General features: G+C 43.2%; 1 long non-coding RNA gene across 1 annotated transcript; it reads right to left on the bottom strand.

Moving 5' to 3' along the window:
* Positions 1–481: 481 nt before the first annotated feature.
* Positions 482–18,251, bottom strand: LOC141572374 (uncharacterized). The gene is made up of 3 exons (XR_012497735.1): positions 18,143–18,251; positions 1,978–2,128; positions 482–560 (listed from the first exon to the last, which is right to left on the bottom strand). It is a non-coding gene; the product is annotated as an uncharacterized LOC141572374 (long non-coding RNA).
* Between the last annotated feature and the right edge of the window lie 3,274 nt (positions 18,252–21,525).

The raw sequence follows: 21,525 nt of genomic DNA, 5'->3' as shown, positions 1-21,525 counted from the left end.
TGAAGAGACCTGTATGAGACTTAGTACTTAGAAGTGTAAAGCAAAGGTAGTTTCCTTTCTTGCTTCCTCCCTTCCTCCTATTTTCTTTTTTTTCCCCAGTGTCATATGATTTTATATTTTTTCCCATCAAGCCTAATAAGCACTGGACCCCAAGAACTGAACAAATGTAGTAGTTGGTATGCACTAGATTCTCTTCAGAAAATGTGGTGCCAGAAACAGTTTGCCCTGACTGGTGAACTTCTACTTCCTTTTAACATTTTTTTTTTGGCTTGTTTTTTAATCTGACAAGGAGAACTACAGTACTTCTTGGGTTTTCCCCTCTGACCATCTCGTTGCTGGACCCTGAAGTGACTATTTTCCCCCTTCCTCTACATGACTTCTGAACTCTTGAAATGTTTATGTAACTTCATGCTTACTGAGGGGTTTTCTCCCCTTGTCTTCAGCTATGGTTTTCTACGAGCTCCTTGAGGACAGGGAATGTACCTCTGTATCTCTGCAGCTTGGCCCAGGACCTGGCCCAGAAGAGTGCTTGGTAGTCGGTGTTGAATACATATCAGCTTCTGTGATGACAGAGAAATATGTCAGGGGTGCACTAGTCTTGAGAAACCATTGCTTCCCACATTTGCATTTTACAGATGTGAAAACCGAAGCCTGACAAGAGATGAACTTTCTTTGAGCTAGTGTTATATTGCATTCATCATAGTACCAACTAAGAAAAAAAGGGGGAAAGAAAGAGTAGAGGAAAGGAGAAAGAAAAGAAGGAAGTGGGGAGAAGGTGGGAAATCAGCATTTATTCAGCACTAAAAGTAACAGCTTTGAAGTAAATGCTATCTTGCTAATCTTGACAGCATGCATGTGAGATAAATGCTATTATTCCATCCTGCGGAGGGTGAAATTGAGGCCCAGAAAGATGAAGTCACTTGTCTAAGTTCCCACAGTGCATACAGAGCAGAATGAGAAACTGAAACAAGGTCTGTGAAGCTGAGGCCACACTTTTATTCTTGAACCACAAGTCAGAGTTAGTGACACGGTCAAGTGTGAGAATTGAATGGGCTATGTAGGAAGTTATATCAATCTAAGAGATTTGTTTTAACAAGAATAATGGCAAAGCTGTATGACCTTGATAAGGTCACTCAATGTCTCTGAGACTCAGTTTCCTCATCTGTGATGAAGAGTACCCTCTCTCAGTGCTGAGGTCCCTCCTGGTTCTCGAGTGCTGGGACTAATTCTCCCTGAAATTCTCAACCATGAGCTGTTTAAAAATGACAGAGTCTTCCAGAAGGAGCAACTTCTCTTTAGCTAGAATCCTCAAGGTCAGGCCAAGCACACTTATTTGGGATTTTTGATGAGATTTCTCTTAATTGATTGGGGTGAAGAGTTCAGAGCTAAGTTGGAGGATTGGCTTTTCAGCTCTGGGCTAGAAGAGATGGTGCCTGACATGATTTGAGGTTATTTGATGATGGCTATTCCTGCCTCCTCTTGAATGCTAACTGGCAAGCATTCAGTACCCTGCTACACTCTCTACTCCCTGGAGAGCTTGAAGGGAGCTGCTGAACAATAAATGCTGTCTTGGTCATTGGAGAAATGATGTCAAATTTCTGGGGCTTTCCTATTTTAACTTTCCCCACTTCCTGGAGGGTTTTCAGTGTTTTTTTTTTTTGGTTTTTTTAAAATATTTTAATTGTAATTTTTGTTTGTCTCTCTCTGTTTCTGTCTTTTCTTTATTTTCTTCCTTCCAACCTCCTTCCCTCGCTTCCTTCTTTCCTCCTTCCCTTCCCTCCTTCCTTCCTGATATTTTATTATTCTAGGCTTAAGAACATTTCACACAATAAGAAATTTCGAATTATAATGCTATCCAGAGTCTAACTAACAGTGATTTTTATATCCTCTGATTATTGCTATTTTTTGTCTATTCCCTATTCATTTAACTAAGATTCATTATAACAGCAGTAGTTACAATTGGGAGAACACACTTACTGATGGATTTCAGGCACTATTCTTTCAGGTATTATGAGGTACTACATTCTTTCAATCAACATGGAGCATCCAACCATTTCCAGGCACCATCGTGGAACACTGAGGGTACAGTAGTGACCAAGCCCAACTTCCTTTCTTCATGGAGCTTACACTGTAGTTGGAAACACAGACAATTAGCAAGTAAACAAATATTTAACATATTTTCAGGTTTTCTAAGAGTATCTTCAAAATAACCTCACAGGGTAGGTATTATAAGCATGTTTTACATACACAGAAATACTAAAGCTGCAGATAGTGAAGTTATCTGTCCAAGAGAGTTGAGAAGTTGGAATGCAGCCCAGCCTGTGGTCTTTTTCATACCTAACATAAACCAAAATTTCCAAAGCGGTGCGGTAAAGGAGAGAGTCTTTATTCAGGTGAAACAGTTTTCAAACGGGAAACACAGTCTCTGGTAAAAACCAAAAGTGCTCTCCATCAAAACAGAGGGCAGCCTGCTTTTTATAATGTTCTTGCCCAGATCCCCAGTTGGTCCAATTTTATTCAAATGACATTTCCAAATTAGTGTAGTTATGATTGGTCTGAGTCATGTGGTTCTGATTGGTCAATATCATGTGTTCTGATTGGTTATTATAGAACAGTTCTGATTGGTCAGTATAGATGCAAATGAGGCTCTAATTGTGCAGTTCTGATTGGACAGGGCAGGTCTCAGTCTATTGGTCAAAAGAGGAAACCAGGACTTCCTTGCACCATTTGATTGAGATGGTGTAAACAAGCAGGACATAAAATGTGAAGCGAACTATTCAGTCTGAGGTTCTTCCCTGTATACAGAGTACATGAGGAGCCTCTGTCAGCAAATGGCTGCTAGACTTATTATAAAATTTGAGCCCTTGGTTGAGCATTGGAAGTCCATCTCTGCAGATATATTCCTTCTCAGGGTTCACCTCAAATCAACCTTTCTTCTCAGGATCCACACTACTAAGGCTTTATAACGTGAGCCCAGAGGCAGATAAACTGTGAAGCTATAAAGCTTAAGCTCTAGGGCCCCTCATTTGCATGGCCCATCTCTAAATTCACTTCATACCTAATTTTCAATCCTTTTCTTAATGAGTGACTACCACATTCTATAAGCCTTGGGCTTTGCAAACCCTGGACCAGTCCTCACTGATAAAAGGATTTGGAAATGATTCTAAGTTCCCTCAAGAACTCAGAAGTCAGTGGAGGAGACAGACATGAAAACAAATCATAGTAATACATAGAGATAAGAGCTATGAAGTCTGACAATGAAGTTCACGAACTCATCCTAGAAAAAGTGCTATATACCTCATTGCTGAATATCACTATGGTCACCTTTGAAATATTCCCCTTGGGAAGCTATGCATTGATGCCAGCACCTAGTCTACCCTTCAAAGCAATTTTGTAACTCTTTTTCTGGAATGGCCATCAGAGCTGTCGTTGTATTACCCTTGATGTCCTGAATGTCATCAAAATGTCTTCCTTTCAATATTTCCTTTATCTTCGGGTAAAGAAAGAAATTATTAGGGGCCAGATCAGCTGAGTAGGGAGGGTGTTCCAGTAGTTATTTGTTTACTGGCTAAAAACTCCCTCACAGACAGTGCCATGTGAGCTGGTGCATTGTCGTGATGCAAGAGCCATGAATTGTTGCTGAAAAGTTCAGGTCATATAACTTTTTCACGCAGCCTTTTCAGCACTTCCAGGTAGTAAACTTGGTTAACTGTTTGTCCTGTTGGTACAAATTCATAATGAATAATCCCTCGAATATCAAAAAAGGTTAGTAACATCGTTGCAACAAGTTCGTGAACTTAATCGGCAGACAGCGTATAATGGAGGTGTTGTAGATTGAATTGTGTTCCCTTCCCCCAAATTTGTATGTTGAAGCCTTAGCCTTTATTGTGACTGTATTTGGAGATAGGGCCTTTAGGGAGGTAATTAAGGTTAAATGAGGTCATGAGGGTAGGATTTTAATCCCATAGGATTGGTGTCCTTATAAGAAGAGGCAGAGACAACAGAGAGCTTCCTCACCATGCACACACAAAGGAAACTCCATGTGAGGGCACAGGGAGAAGGCGGTTGTCTATAAGCCAGGAAGAGAGCTCTCATCAGAAACTGAAGCTCTCACTGGCACCTTGAACTTGGACTTCTAACCTCCAGAACTGTGAGAAAATAAATTTTTATTGCTTAAGTCACCTACTTTGTGGTATTTTGTGATGGGAGTCCAAGCCCACTAGTACAGGAGGGATGTCGAAGGCAGGGAGTTTGAGAATGGGGGAAGCATTCCAGGCATAGGAAACCATAAATAATAATAGTGTACTCTTGTAGAATACGAATGCAGAGACACGCAATGACAGGTGGGTGGGGAAAAACCACAGAAGATATAGTATGCATGCTGCAGAGTTGGGGTTTTATCTGATAGATGTGGGAGTGTCCCATGTTTGTCAAAACCATCATGGTGGCAGCATGAAGGAGGAAGACAGATGGGAGAGAGGGAGACTGGTTAGACAACTGTATAATGCAATAGCCCAGCAGACAAAGGGTGTGGCTCTGAAGACAATCAGATGGAGAGAGAAGTGTGTTTCTGCCACTAAAATGAGAGAATGAGTGAGACAGAGAGGGAGGTGCTAGAATCATACCTGGGTTTCTGCTTTGGGTACCTGAGTGGATATTCTTGAAATATTTTGACCATGTCTAAAGTGACTAGAACATATCAATAGATTTAATTTACTTATGAGGAAAAAGTTTTGGAATGCTCATATTTACAAGAAATATCAGGTGGAGGTGTGCTATGGTCCTAGATCTGCAGGTTTGGTCAACTGCGTGCTCTGCCGTTTGGCAACCAGCAGAGTGGGAACATGGTGGCTAGAAGGTGTGGAAGAAGATCTGCAGGCATGCTGAGAAACAGGAAGAGCATTGTCCAAGGTCATATAGCTAGTAAGTAGCTGATCCAGGACTTGAACCCAAGTCTGTAGACTAGGGCCACAAGGGGCATATAACCACCAGGTTTTGTACTACATGACTTGGTAGGCTCTGGTGTGAGTAGTACCTCCTGGAATTGTGTAAGGGAGAGGCCCTTCATCTAACTCCTCTCACTCTATGTATCTAATTGTTTAAAATGCCTCCTTCACACTGCTGGATACCTGGCACCCTCTCTTCTGCCCTTTACCTGCCTGGTGGAATTCTATTCATTCTTTAAACTCAGTACAATCACCTCTGTGGTCCGCTTTCTTCCCTTTGTATATACCACTATGGCTATATATACTTAACACATTACACGTAAATTTGTATCTTGCTTATCTCCCTACAGTTGACCCAACAAAATGTGAATCATGCCTTATTTATCTCTATTTCTAACACCTAGCCCAGGTACTCAATTAATGTCCATGGAATGAATGAATACAACAGATACATGATAGAATGAATGTAAACTGAGGTTTTTTTTGGATCAGATAGAATCAAACAGAAAAGGCTTAGGAAGCCATGTCCCATGAGGTGTAAATGAGACTAGGATTTTCCTCTCATCTGGTTATTTCTTGGACCTACAGGTCATCACCCTCATTAAGAACGGCTTCCCTAAGCTGTAAGCAGGAAATGCCTTGGTATCAGGCCCGATAGCCCATATTGAAGACATAATCCTTTGGCTCATGACTCACCAATGGATTCCAGAAGGCTCATTGTGGGTGGCCCTCCTCAATCAATCAATGGCTGAGCATCGCAGCTTGTGATTGGATCCCCTTCCTGCCACCCAAGCTTATAGGTCTCTCAGATGCAGCCTGTATGGAGACCTCTGACCATCAGGCTTGCTCAATTTTTAACCACCCACCAGGAGACGCAGGGAAGCATCCATAAAAGCTAGATTTTATGACCACTGACACTCTCTTGAGCATGGTCATTATGATTATTTAACATTTATGAGACACCCTCAGTGCAGAGGAGGCAAGGGAAAGGCAGTTTGGCAGCCTTGATACAAACGGATGTTCCGATGTAACCCCGCAAAGGTGCTGCCTCCCATCCAGACTATTTTATTTGTAGCTACGTTCAGGAGCTCGCTCATACAGGCCAGGGCAAAACTGACTTAGTATGTCTTATGGTACATTAACCCAGGCATTTCCGGGGGGTGGAATCTCGGTTAACCAAAACCCAACAAAGAAGAAACTTCAATGAACTAGATTTCGATGTTTGCACTTTTAGTGATTTGTTCTTTGGGTGATGTTCATGTGCAAAGTCCTCATTCATTCTTTCTCATTCAACAAAATATATGGGCTTCTGAGTTTATGCCAGACCTTGTATCTGGTATTGGCATTATAAAGATAAATAAGAACGCCTTTGGCCCCAGGCAACTCAATCGTGTGGAGAAAATTGGCATGGAAACAGAAAAGTAGAGTATTACAGGTGATGAGTAGAGCCATTATCACAGAAGAATGGAAGCCTAGACGGGGGGTGATCAACACACTCCACTGGGTGGAGGCCACATTGGAAAGGCTTTGCAGAAGGAAAAGCTCAAGATGGCATTTGATTGATGATGACAATTTGGGGTGGGTGGATGTGGACATAACAGGTGGAGGGAATGACTGAGCAAAGGTGTGGGAGGGGAAAATGGCATTGAAATATTCAAGGAACCCTAAGATATGCAGACAGGCTGGAAGTGATGGTGCAAGAGAATGAGGTGGGAAATTCAGGCAGGGGCTAGATTATAAATGAGATCTGGCCAATCATTTAAGAAGTTTGGCCATGACTGTGGCATTTGGAAACACTGGTCACTCCTCTTAGAATGCACTCCTCCCTTGGTCTGGGTGGACATCACTCTTGTGGAGCAGGGCCTACCTCTCTGGCCACTTTCCCTCTGTCATGTGCATGGGATTTTTTTTTCTCTGCCCACCTTGCAATGCCCATGTTCTTCAGTGTTCCCTCCTCTGTTTTTCTTATGCTAGACCCTTCTTTGAGGAATTTTCCCAGTTCAGTGGATACCCAAATAATATTTCTTCTCCAAAAAAGTTCTTCCCTGAACTTCAGATGGTACATAGATCCAACTGCCTAACGGAAGTCTCTACCCAATGGGGACAGCCCTCTGCTTCCTAAACCTTCATTCATTCTGTATTTCCTATGTTTATGAAAAACATCAATATCCAGCCACTCACATCTTCAAAATTGGAATTACCCTAGACTCCTTACTTTCCCTCATAAGTTACAGCAAGTCCATCAACCATTTTTCATTCATTCATTCATTCATTCATTCATTCATTCATTGACATTCGTTCAGTTCTTACTTTTTGCCAGAACACTGGTGATGTAGAGATAAGTAGAACAGAGTTCTGGCCCTTGAGGAGCTCACAGTAGAGTGAGAAGAAAGGCATATGAACAGGTAGCTGTCACTCTTGGTGGATAATGTAGCAAGAGAGGGCTGTGGAAGCATGGAGAAGGCACCTACCCCAGGGGTAGGGTTGGGGTGGGTGAGAGAGATCTGGCAAAGCTGCCTCAAAGAGTTGATACTTGTGCTGCACCTCAAAGAATGAGTAGCAATGAAGAGGGGGGAGGTGGTGAGAGAAGGAAGCATTCCAGGAGAAGGGAATACCATGAGGAAATGAATGGAGATGATAAATGGTATGATGCAGTTTTAACTACAAGCAGTTCAAGCTCCTGGGAGAAAAGTGGAAGGCAGAGGTGGTAGATGAGGAGATGGGATTGGGTTATGCAGGGCCTCGTGTTCCCTGGTAAAGAGTTTAGCTGTATCTCAAGGGAAATAGGAATGCAGCAGTTAGAGCAGCGGACTGACCTGATGTGATTATTTGTGCAGGAAGATCACACCAACGGGGAGGGTGGGTGGGCAGGGTGGAGGCAGGGGCTGGTCTAATACAAAGGCCGAGAGAGAGGCAATGAGGCCTGCTCTAGGGCAGGGGCTCCAGGAATGGAGAGGACGTGCAAGTGGGGAGACATTTCTCAAGTAGAGTCAGCTGCCTTTACTCATCGTTGGAATACGGGAATGGTACAGAGATAGACATAATTCACTGGGTTTTTCCTAGCTGAACGATAGGTGGAATAATAGTGTTTACTGAGAACACCGGGGTGGAAGTAAGCTTAGTGCTTTGAGCAAGCAAGCACCTTCAAACTGAGATCAGTTTTGAGATGTTTTACCCAAAAATGCTTTGTGAGCTTGAAAGATTTTTTTTTTAACTAGGGGGACTGGGGCTGACTGCTGTTCCTGGATCTGACCTTGATCTCTGCTGGGTTGAATTCATACCCTTGACTTGGGCACGCAGGACAGAACAGAGGGTGGTTTTGCTTCATAGACAGACAGCGGGGATTGAAGTCACGGTGATTCTCTGACTGAGAGGAGGCCTCTGTGCCTTTGCTGACCCATCGTCTGCTGGCTATGGTGGAACTTCTCTCTTCCATGTCCCACTAGGAATGCTGTACCATCTGAGATATGCAACAAACCTCCATCCACGCCAGAAATGGAGAAACTTCTTGAACGCTGCCCATCCCTGCCTTCATTCCCATCTACCTCCACATGTTCCTCATTAACGGCTGATGGAAGGGGCTGCTGTAGTTGGTGAATTTGTCATCACTCTGTCCTCCTTCAATTCAATCCTCTAGAAAAGCTTGTGGTCTTAAAGTGAAAGGGGCTTTGAAGAAGAAAGTGCAGTTCTCAAGGAAAAATGGATTGGAGGGCTATGTCTGGATAATAGTTTCCTTTTTTTCTTTCTTTCTTTGGTTTGCTTTCTGTTTATTTTGTTTTAAAAGGCAGGTGTTTCCTGTTGTCTTTGGACAGAGCAACATCTCTCTGGGATTTCTTTGGAGCAAATGAAATGAGGCCAGCCTGGGGGTGAGGATGGTGAGCATGGAGTCGCCAAACCTGAGCCACTTCTTCCTTGTCTGGAAGAGGTCGGACTAGATGAAGTCAAAGTTCCTCTCAGGCCCGAGCAGCTAAGATATGGTTCTTAGGGTCAGTTAGTTGGGGAAGCAGCACGATGAATGGAAAAAGCATTGGGTCAGGAGTCCTTGCTATTCTCGCCAACTGTGAGACCCTGGGCCACTCAACCCACCTTCTTACATCAAGCTTTTCCTATGTCAAATGAAGACAATTATCCCGTTTGTGTACTTTTCAGGCTGCTGTGAGGATCAAGTGGAAATGTCAGTGTGATCTGTAAAATGCTATGCACTTCCAAGGAACTTGGGTCTAACTGGCGATGGCCCAGCCAGTGTTCTAGGCCAATTGAATTGTGGCCTAGAACACGCTCAGTGTCAACAGCCAGGATAGGATGACCTCATCTTCACTAATTACATCTGCAATGACCCTATTTCCAAACAAAAATCACATTCTGAGATACTAGGTGTTAGGACTTCAAGATATGAATTGGCGGGGGGGTGGGGGATACAATTCAACTCATAAAAAAACACATAGTTGATAGTCAAAATGCATTTGTTAAATGAAGGAATAAATGGATAAAAGTATAGAGGCAAGAATTAGCATAGCGCCTGTGGGGAGCTCTGGGTTGCTAGGGATTTTTTTTGAGCTTCAAGAGCAAGGCAGAGACTGATGAGAGCTGACAGCCAAGAGGTCTGTGTACCTCCTCCTTAGCACATGGGAAGCCCTCAGTCAGAGGTAGGTGCTATGATTTTAATTTCTATTGGTGATTAGGTGGATTCATGACTATCTCTGCAGCAATGCAGCCCTGCTCCTGGGTGACTCAGTGCATAGCACAGTAGAGCTGAGTGTCAGCACCATCCTGTTGGGTCAGCACCATCCTGTTTACTAAGGGCACATGCACACCAGCTTATTCAGCAGGTCCTGTAGGACCACATCTTGTACGAAGCCCTCTAACCTAGTCATCTTTCTTTATATCCCAACAATAGGCTGCCTTCTGCCCTCTGATAAGCAGCTTATAATTCATGAGCTGAGATCAGGGACAGGTTGACGAGGGTTCTGGAACATTTTCTTTAGGGTCATAACCATTGAGACACAGCTTTTGATTAATCAACCCTTGTGACACAGCATGGCAAGGTAACAGAACATAAATAGCAAAGGAAACCAAGATTAATGTGGACATGTCCCTGAGAAATCAGGATAGGAAGTTGCGAAGGAGCCAAGGGCACTCCTTGGAGAATGAGCTGGAAGTCAGAGATAGATAACCAAATCGAGGAGTGAGAAAAAGCTCTGGTGTTGACCGCCTGACGGGAATCCAGCCTCTGCCACCTACTAGCTGTGGGACCCGGGGTAAGTCATCCTCCCACTGTGAATCTCAGTTACCCCAGCCCAAAGGCGGAGATAATATGATCCGCGTCATTGTGAAAATGAGAGAGAATGCAAGAGAGTTTAAACAGAGCCTGGCATTTAGCAAGAGTGCAATGCATGGTGACAATAATTGCTTACCCAAACTGAGTGCTTACAATGGGCGAGGCATTATTCTAAATGGTTTAACCTCATGAGGTAGATATGATCATAAAACTCATTTTGCAGTTGAAAAACTGAGTTTCACAGAGTTTAAGTAAATGCCCAAGGTCACATAGTAAGTGGTAGAGCTGCAATTCAAACTCAGGCACCCTGTCCTAGAGACTCTGCTTTTAACTATTATGCTATGTAATTGTTGGCATAATTATAGTAGATGTTGATATTCTTTAGCTATAAAGTGAGAATTTGGGGCATTTTGCATCAAGAGAACTAGAAGGAAGAGAAATAACAATACAAGTTATTAAAAAATTCCCAGGTGCTAAGTGATAAAATACTTACATTATTATCTCAATTAACCCTCACATGCAGCCTGCAAAAGATGTATTATCACCCACATTTTAGAAATAAGGAAACCATGACTCAGAAATATCACACAGCTAAGATTCAAACCCAAGTCTGCCTGGGTCCAAAGCCCACGTTCTCTCTCCCATGCCCACTGTCTCCAGGAAATTCACTCAAGGTTACATAGAAGGGGCTGCATGACATCCAGAGCCCTGTCCCTAAAGGGTGACTAAAGCATGAAGGATCTTGCTGACTTGGGTCAGAGCTGAGCGTTAGGTAAGGAGGACCATGAACAAGTTCACAAGACACTGGGTCCAAAATGAGTAACAAATCAGCCTCCCACAGGAAGTTAACAGGGCAATAGGAAAAATACTGTTGGGGTTTGATGGTCCATGAAGTGCAGAGGAAACATCAGTGAGTAAGGAAGATGGATGAGAGAGCCTATATTTAAAACTGGCTGGAGGTAAGGAAGGAAGCCATCGACCTAATTTTAGAAAGCTGCAGACTCTGAGGCTCCTAAGGTACGAGACAAGGAACTCGGGTGAGGATTACTTGTCATTTATCATGCACTGGCCTCCAGAGGAGGGGTTGGGGCTGATTCAACTTGAAGGCATCCCCCAGTGGAATAGAAAAAGGATGAGCTTTGAAATCAGATAGATCTAGTGTTGAGCTACATTTAGTGAAATGACTTATTTCATCTCTCCGGGGCTTGGTTTCCTCATCTATAAAATGGGATTATAGTATCTGCCCAACAGAGTGTTTGTTAAGGATTAAATGAGGAAAGGTTGAATGAGCCTATAAAATTGCCTGGCCCATGGTAGGCACTCAGTTCATGTTCATTGAATGAATCTTATGGGGAGATGAAATGTTTGTAAAACAAAGTCTTCATCGAATCATAAGAGTATCGTCAGTAGATTCTAATTTCTTTAGAACAGAAAAGAGGTTTTCAAGTCTACTGTGTTTGGCATTTCCCTTATTAAATGCCTACTACCCTTTGAAGGCTCTAAGAATGTCTCACAACTGCATGAGTGTACATGCATATACGCAAATCCTGGCATGAAATATTGTTGCTAATTACATAATACATTCTGAAGTTTACATGATAGGACTTTAATGCCATTATCTCTTTTTTCTTCAAAATTAATATATCTTTTCTTTTTCTGATTCTAAAAGTAATATAAGTTGGTTGAAAATAATTTCATTAATTCAGGATGATATGAGGTAACAAGTGAAATTATACTCTCTAATTTGACTTCTCAGACATAACCATTTTGTGTTATGTGTCTATGCTTTCAGACTTTATTCTGTACTCATATAAACATATGTGTTGCATTCTACAGACACACTCACATGCAACTTAGTGCAGTCTTGATTTTTAGCCCAACACATTGTCACCTGAAATAAAGACTGCATTTTCCAGCCTTTTCCAGTGAGATGTGTGCTTGTGGTTAAGTTCTGGCCAATAATATATAAGCAGGCAGGTTGTACAGCACCAAGAAGGTTGCCTAAGAGAGGCTAATTCACATGGGAGGTGTGTCTTTTCAGCGTTTTTTCTGCCTCCTTCTGGCCTAGAAAACAAACGTGAAGGTAGAGTTCTAGCAGTCATCGTAGGGCCTGATGCGACCTTGAGGATGGGAGCCACACATTGGATCCCGAAAGAAAGGAATTGAGTCATTGATAACGTGAAGCAATAGCCACACGAGCCCAGTTGGCTTTTTTCAGTCCTTTGTTAACACTGGAGAATAACTCCCTGTGATTTTAAGCCACTGTGATGAGGTCTTCTGTTAACTGGTACCTGGATATGATTTCTAAATGAGAAAAATCCCTCTTCCCACCCTTTCCACTTAACTTTATATTAAAGATATTTACCCCTGTCAATGCATAAAAAACAACTAGATTCTTTTTCATGACTACACAAACATTCTTCTGTAAGAATTTATCATAATTTACTCAATTCCTTCTTGATAAAACTCATAAGTACTTTTGAATTTTTGAAAATTATAAATAGTGTGGAACATAAATCTTTGTGCACATTTTAATATTCTCTTAGGATAGGAAGAAGAATCTTAGGGCTAAAAGATTTGTGCACTTTAAATTTATAATTTAATTAATTAAATTGCTAAATCAATTTGTACATTGTAATTGATATATACTGCCACATCTCTAGAAATATTGTTCCAAGCTATACTTCTTCATTTTTCAATTTTTCCTTTTTAAAAAATAAATTATTTTCTTTTAAAAAAATTTGTATTAAAAATATAGCTAGCCTACAATATTAGTTTCAGGGATGCACCATAGTTATTCAACATTTATACACCTAAATAAGTGATCACCATGAGAAGTCCAGCAACAATCTGACATCATACGATGCTATCACAATATCGCTGACTATATTCTCTATGCTGCATATACATACACTCAAAGCCTGGCATGAAATTATTAATGCCCATGACTTATTTGTATGATACCTGAAAATTTGGACCTCTTATTCCCCTTCACCTTTTCTCCTCCTTTTTAATTTTTCAATTACAGTTGACATTCAATATTATTTTATATTAATTTCAGCTGTACAGCATATGGTTAGACATTTATATAATTTAAGAAGTGATTCCCCCTGACTAGTCTAGTACCCACCTGACACCACACACAGTTATTACCATATTATTGACTATATGCCCTACGATTTAGTTTACATCCCTACGACTATTTTGTAACTACCAATGTTTACTTCTTAATCCTTTCACCTTTTTTACCCTGCCCCCCCACACCCCTTCTATCTATCACCCCAACAAATCTAGTACCCATCTGACACCATGCATAGTTATTACAGTATTATTGACTATGTTCCTTATTCTATACCCCACATCTCCATAACTACTTTATAACAACCAATTTGTACTTCTTAATCCCTTCCCCTTTTTTCACCCATATCCCCAATCCCGCTTCCATATGGTAACCATCAAAATGTTTTCTGCATCTATAAGTCTGTTTTGTTTGTTCTTTAGATTCCACATATAAGGGAAATCACATTGCATCTGTCTTTATCCGTCTGACATACTCCACTCAGCAAAATATCCTCCAAGTCCATCCTTGTTTTCATAGATGGCAAGAACCCATTCTCTTCCATGGTTGAGCAATATTCCACTGTATATATGTACCACCTCCTCTGTATCCATTGTTCCATCGATGGACACCCAAGCTGCTTTCACATCCTGGCCATTGTAAACAATGCTGCAATGAACATATGGATGCACAAGTCCCCTTGAATTAGCATTTTGGGTTTCTTCAGATAAATACTAGGAAGTGGGATTACTGGGTCCTTCTTTGTCTCTTGTTATACCTTTGTTTTAAAGTCTATTTTGCCTGGTATAAGTATTGCTACGCCAGATTTTTTTACTTTTTTTGTTTCCATTTTTATAAAATGTCTTTTTCCATCCCTTTAACATCTGTCTGCATGTGTCTCTCAATCAGAAGTGTGTCTCTTGTAGGCAGCATATGTAAGGGTCCTGTGTTCTGATCCATTCAGCCCTCCTATGTCTTTTTTTTTTTTTTTTAAGATTTTATTGGGGAAGGGGAACAGGACTTTATTGGGGAACAGTGTGTACTTCCAGGACTTTTTTCCAAGTCAAGCTGTTGTCCTTCCAATCTTAGTTGTGGAGGGTGCTGTTCAGCTTCATGTTGTGCTTTCAGTCTTAGTTGTGGAGGGTGCAGCTCAGCTCCAGGTCCAGTTGCCGTTGCTAGTTGCAGGGTCACAGCCCACCATCCCTTGCGGGACTCGAGGATTTGAACCGGCAGCCTTGTGGTTGAGAGCCCACTGGCCCATGTGGGAATCGAACCAGCAGCCTTCGGAGTTAGGAGCATGGAGCTCTAACTGCCTGAGCCATGGGGCCGTCCTCCTCCTATGTCTTTTGATTGAAGCATTTAATCCATTTACATTGAAAGTAATTGCTGGTAGATATGTATCTATTGCCAATTTATTATTCATAATTTTGATTTTTTTTTTTTCCTTCTTAAAGAGGTCTCTCTAACATTCCTTGTAATACTGGTTTGGTGGTGAACTCCTTTAGCTTTTTCGTGTCTGGGAAGCTCTTTATCTGTCCTTTGATTTTAAATGACAGCCTTGCTGGGTAGAGGACCCTTGGTTGTTGGTTCTTTTCTTTTCATCACGTTGACTATTTTGTGCCAGGCCCTTCTGGCCTGCAAAGTTTGTGTTGAGAAATCAGCTGACAATCATATGGGAGCTCCCTTATAAGTTACCAGTTGCCTTTCTCTTGTTGCTTTTAGGATTCTTTCTTTGTCTTTAACCTTAATTACAATGTGTTGTGCTTTGGGCCTCTTTGGGTTCATCTTGTTTGGGACTCTGCGCTTCCTGGACTTGTATGTCTATTTCTTTCACCAGGTTAGGAAAGTTTTCAATCATTGTTTCATCAAATAGGTTCTCAATCCCTTGCTTTCTCTCTTCTTCTGTACCCCTGTGATGCAAATATTGTTTTGATTGATGTTGTCCCAGAGGTCTCTTAAACTGTCCTATTTTTTTGGATTCATTTTTATTTTTGCTGTTCTGATTGGATGTTTTCTGCTACCTCATCTTCCAAATTGCTGATTTGATCCTCTGCTTTATCTAGTCTGTTGGTGATTCCTTCAAGTGCATTCTTCATTTTAGTTATTATATTCTTTGCTTCTGACTGGTTCTTTCTTATGGTTTCTATGTTGTTTTAATGCTTGCCATCTCTTTGTTGAAGTTCTCACTAAGTTCCTTGAACATCCTTACAACCATTGTTTTGAACTCTGTCTCTGGTAGGTTGCTTGCCTCCATTTTATTGAGTTCTTTTTCTGCAGTCTTCTCCTGTTCTTTTATTTGGGATGTATTTCTTTGTTTCTTCATTTTGGCTGCCTCTCTGTGTTTGTTTCTATGTATTAGATAGATCTGCTATGTCTCCCAGTCGTGCCTGGTGGCTTTATGTAGTAGGCACCCTGTGGGGCCCTGGCACAGTCTTTTTGGTCATGTGCTCCATTCTCCAGGTGCTCCACGAGTGTCCCTTGTGTGAGTTGTATGTGCTCTCCTGTCATAGTTGAACCTTGATTGCTGTTGGCATGTCAGTGGGTGGAATTGACCCTCAGGCTGATTGGTTGTGGGGTTTGGCCACGTCCACAGCTTACGAGCTGCTGTGGGGTGGGGGTTAGCCCATGGAGTGGGATCTGCCTCTGCGAGCTCTGGTGTCCGTTGAGACCACCCTTTGTTTATACTGCTTGGGGTTAATTGGGTAGTTCTCTGCTGTGGTCTGAAGCCAACCTCTAAGTATGTTGGTTCTGGGGCCTCTTGGGAAGGGATCAGGTGTAGGCCTAGGTCACCTAGAGCCTGTGTACAACTGGGGGCTACCTGGAGAGGAGATAAAACACAATTTGCAGTTGACTGCTGCCTGTGCTACCCCTGGAGTCACGTTGGAGAGGCCACGCTGTGAACTGAGGATGTCTGCCAACAGTACTGGGCCTGGGGTAGCTCCACAAAATACCAGGACACCCTGAGGCTGTCACCTGCCAGCTCCCTGAAGGTTCAGCCAGTGATAAATCCTCATGTAGTACACATGTTGGGTGAGGCAGGGTCTCAGGGAGCCATTAGAGTGGAAGACTTGTGGTCACTAAGTTAATGTAAATTCTGGTTTGGTGCCAGTGCTGAGCCTGGAGTGACTCAGCAAAAGTCTCAGAGCACACTGAGGCCAGTTGCTGCCTGCTTCCCACCTGGGGCCTGCCAGACTCAGTTGTTTTCCAAGAAAGAGTGCAATGTGGGTAGGGGTGGCTGCTCACAGAGAAAGTGACTCCAGTTGTGGGAGAGTTGGGTCTGGTGGGGTCCCATTGAGTCAGCAGGGTGGAGCAGTGAAGCAGGAGCAGCAGAGGTCAGCAGACCAATCCAGAGTTAGATTTGGCCACGTGGGGGCAGGTTCAATACAGAAAAGATGGAGCTTGCCTGCTGGCTATACAGGAGAAGGACCCATCACAGGGAAAATGGTGACTGTCCTCCAGTCCTCGCCCTGAAACCACACACCTCATTCTGACCCCTTGTATGCCACTGACACCCCCAAGTCACCATCTCTTCACCAGAGCCCAGGGTAAGTGTCTGTGAGCGAGTAAGTCTACGTGCAGATCATTTAAGAGGACATCTGAGTTTCCTGCAGTCTTCTGTCTTACCTGGATGGTCGGAGTCCCCATTGTTTTTCACAGCCACATATTGTAGAAGGTCTCCTTCCTGGCATCAGTACTCCAGGCTCAGGAGCCTGTCGTGGGGCTGGGGTCCCTCACTCCTCCAGGGGGGTACTTCGTGGCTGAGATATCCCTCCTGATTCTCAACTGCGACTCAGAATTTTCAGGCTCGCTCTGCATCTCACCCCTCCTACCAGTCTCAATGTGGCTTCTTCTTTATATTGTTAGTTATAGGACTTCTGTTCAGCTAGACTTAAAATAGTTCTCCAGTTTGATTTTTCTATAATTTAGTTGTAATTTTAATGTGTTTATGAAAGGACATAGGCACAGTGCTTATTTACTCCACCATCTTGGATCTCTCTAAGCTATAGTTCTTTAGGTAGAATTTAAAAAAAAAATGTATCATGAGGTATTAGAATAGCATAAAAAACACCTATATACTCACTATCCAGTTTAAGAAGTAGAACATTTGCACAATTTCCTAAAGTGCCCTGTGTATCTCATTCCAGTGGCATCATCCAACCCTTCTCATTCAGCAGGCTCATGTCTCTCTTGATTGTTCAACAACCCCTGAGGCCAGTAGATGAATCTGTAGGACCCTTTCACTTACAAGTGATAGATAATCTCCCCTATCCAAAAAAGAGTGTATTGGTTCATACAATTTAAATGTCCTGGGGGTAGAACTTGCTAAAGAAGAGAGCACAAATAGTTATCGGGACCCCAGCTCTCTTCTTTTCTCAGGTCTTCTTTCCTCCATGCTGGCTTCACTCTCAGTTTCCACATAGTGGCAAGATGGTGACCAGCACCTCCAGGCCTGCGTTCTCTGCATTCACATCCAACAGAAAAAGAAAATAGTACATCTTCCCAGTGGCTTCCACACGAGACCTGTATTCACCCTGATTAGATTAACTGGAGAGATATGCCAATCTTGAACACATCTAGCTCCCACTATGGATTTGCCATCTGGAATCTATCAAACCCTTCTAGTGCTTATTTACATTTTCTGCCTGTATTGGGATAATGAATCCCAGGGTTAACTACCTTTTTGATACTGTGGTTCCTGGCAGAGGACAGTACAAAGGTGATCATCACCAACCTTGACTGAGTGCTATAATGTGCTTGGCGCCTAAACTCATTCAGTCTTCCCGATAAATCTTCGAGGTATGTATGATGCCCGTTTTATAAAGGAGAAAATTAGAGGCTTAGAGAAGATAAATAACTGACCTGAGCTTGCACAGCTTGTGTGTGTTGGGGCTGGGATCCAGCCCTAGATTTACCTCATTCCAGAGTCCAGTGGAGACATGACCAGGCCACGTGACCTCTCTTGCAATAGGCGTGTGTTTACCTCCAAAGGCTGTTGTAAATGTAACATGAAAACACTGTGTAAACTGAAGCATTTCACAAATATTAGTTCATTGAACTCATTGGTATGTCTTAAATTTACCTCTTTCAGTCCCCAAGGGGAGGGAAAGGGACAGCTTAGTGACCCAATAATTCTGAGGTAAACAGATTAAGTAAGGGAAAAGGGAGACAAGTTATTCCCATAACTATTTTTCTTTATTTCTGCAAATATGTTTTTGAAAGAATATCTCCAACTGTTTAGGATTTTAAGAATAATATAAAACACTTTTAGTACGTGTTTACTCTGGTCAAACAAAGTGCTGGGAGGACCCTATGAAGTGTGGTGGAAAAAAGTAGAATTCAGAGGGGACAGGTCGGATGTCCAGCTTGCCTCTGGCCGTTGCTGGCCCTACTGTGTGACTTGGAGTTAGCCCAGTCTCTTTGCTGGCCTCAGTTTCCCCATTTGTTCAGCATGGGATTTGGTTAAAGGCAGTTCCCATCATAAAGTTTTTCACCTACAGAATAATTATGGGGTAAAGGTGATTAGGAGGTGATGGTAACCCCAGGCTAACCAGGTGTTCTGTGAGAGTCTAAGGAAGAAAAGCAAATATCTCCCATTGGCTGCAGAGCAAGTCCTTGTGGGATGAGGAAGAGCGGAAGAATGGGACCCTAGGGGTTTTCCTGCTTCTAGAAATATTTGGCTTTGGGTATTCCCCAGCCAGAAGCTTCGCGACTCCTGCAAGGAGTGGCTTGGAGTACCTGGCCAACCGCCAGCCTGGATGTGAGGAATACAGGTCATTAGCAAGAGACTTTAATGTCCCGTAAACTGGCTTTCTGGAGGGGAGTGCTCACCCCAGCAGAGTCGAGCTATTAGCAAGAAGCTCAGCTTATTTCCAGCCAGGGGTGCACAGAGCTTTGGGAGGGAGAGGCTGGAGGAGGTGACAGGGATGGCAGGTGGGACGAGCACCAGACTGGGAATCAGGGGTTCTCGTCTGGGCTCTGCCAATGACCCTGGCAAGTTACTCCTTCCCTCTGGGCCTCCTTTTCTTTATTTCCAAAATAACGGGTGGTACCGGTTGTGCTTTGGGGCTTTCCAGCTCAGACAAAAAACATACGAGGAGATTAAGTGAACAGAGACGTTAGAGCCACCCTGCCTGAGTTCTGATCCAGCCTTGCTGCTCACTCGCTTTGTGTCCTTAGGTAATTTATTTGAACTCTCTGCCTCAGTTTTCTCATGTGCAAAATGGGAATATTCGTAGGACACACCACATGGGCTTTTGTGACTATTAATTCTAAAGCACTTCAAATAGTGCCTGGCATAAAGTAGATGTCCTACAAAAACCCATTATTGGGATTGTCACCCTCTGTTTAGGGTGGGAGGAGCACACGTGCTACTGTTGGGACTATAGGCCTGCAAGGTTCCAGCAATGCACCAGGTTACCTGTGGCAGTGGGAAGATGACTTCACACCCAACTCTGTCTGTTGAGGACCCTTCAAGGAAGGATGCTTCTTATCAAGGAAATCCCTATAGAGTCAAAGAGTAAGACTTGGAGGCCTCATGGCAGGGCACAGAGGCGGAAAAGAGAGAGGAGGGAAAGAGGAGGTAGTCTACTCCATCTATAGTCAGAGCAGGATGAGCCGGGTCAGGCAAGCCAGGCAGACTTGGGTTCAAGTCCTGTCTATACCACTTGCCTGCTGTGGGAACCCTTAACAAGCCTCTGGATTCGTCTGACCTTCTTGTTACACGTCTGTGAGATGCGAGCATAGTGCCCAGGTCACAGATCGTTGCTGTGGAGCATGTGAATGAAATAACATCGTGGTAAAGTGTCAGCTGTACTGGGGTTGCTTGATGAGCATAAGTTGAGTCTGAATCAGAGGAACAGATGACGTAGCCTGTGACAGGATTAGGACACATGGACTGGTGATGGGGGTAGTGGTACGTGTACATTTGTATATGCGTGTTCCTGTGAGGTGTGTTACAGTGGAAAGAGAGGAAGAGGAAAGATTTGCAATTTTCTGAGGTTTGGGAAGGCCTTACCTAATGACCTGAACTTTAACCTAAACCCCACTGCCATGATCCAGGCCCACACCCCTCCCACCAGGACATCTGCCACAACCTCTTAACTGGTCTTGCTGCCTCCAGACTCACTGCTGCTTTCATTCTCCTTTGTACTGTGAGCAGAGCCATCCTTCTAAAATGGAGATGTGATAGAGTCACTACAGTGGGTGCCCACGGTCCTCAGGATAAATAACCTCCTGGACAATTTACCCCTGCAGGTCCACCATCCTCTCTTCTCCACCCTGCTCTGGGCCCATGACCGTGATCCATACTGAGTGTTTCAATGGGGCCATTTACATTCATGTTTCAGTTGGGTTCAGCCAACGAAGTCCCAGGAGATGGGAAGGCCAGGGAGAGTGGTCAGAGCATTGACCTCCCGCTCCCCTCCTTCCAGGTTCCCATGGAGGCCAGTATCCCTCTCCCAAAAGCCACAGCTCCAGTCACAATCTTCCCTAAGCCCCTTCCTCTTTTCATCCCTTCAGGCTTCAGGGTGGTAATGGTTACTAGCCTGAAATACTGCCGCATCCATTATTACTTTTCCTACTCCCTGTCCACACTTTGTGTAAAGTTCCTTTCTTAAACTTTTCTTGAATCATTTGGATAAGAATGCCATCCCTTTCTGCTGAGACCCAGCCTGATACAGCGTACCTATACGCCCTCTGTGCCCCACTCCAGCTGACCTCTCCCCTTGCACCCTAGGATCCCACTTCTCTCCGTTATTCACATGCACTAGCCTATTGCTCACCCCAGAGCTGTCCCACAACTGGTGCTTCAGCCAGGATAACTTTGTTATTCCATACACACTTCTTCCAAGAAGCCTTCCTTGATAACCCCTTTCAGCAGGAGCTCCTCTGGCACCAGTAGCCCCTTGTAATTTACATCATATTATGCTGTAATTATCTGCTTACTTGTCATTCTTTCCTACCAAACTGTGAAGCCCCTGAAGGCAAGAACCACATCTTGCTCATGGAGGGTGAGGCAGTACATAGAGAGGTTAAGAGCACAGATGCTAAGGAGCTGTTCTGCTTGGGTTCATAGTCCAGCTGTTTACTTAGCAGCTGTGTCTGAAGCCTTAAACAAATCACTTAACCTCTATATGAACAGTCACCCATCTGTGAAATGGGGATAGAGAAAATATCTACCTCTAGGGTTATTGTAATTGTTAATTAATATATGTAATTAATTATAATATATCTAAAACTATGTA

The sequence above is a fragment of the Rhinolophus sinicus genome, linkage group LG06 (genome assembly GCF_036562045.2).
Source record: "Rhinolophus sinicus isolate RSC01 linkage group LG06, ASM3656204v1, whole genome shotgun sequence".
NCBI lineage: Eukaryota > Metazoa > Chordata > Mammalia > Chiroptera > Rhinolophidae > Rhinolophus > Rhinolophus sinicus.
This window is presented reverse-complemented; position numbering and strand designations above follow the sequence as displayed.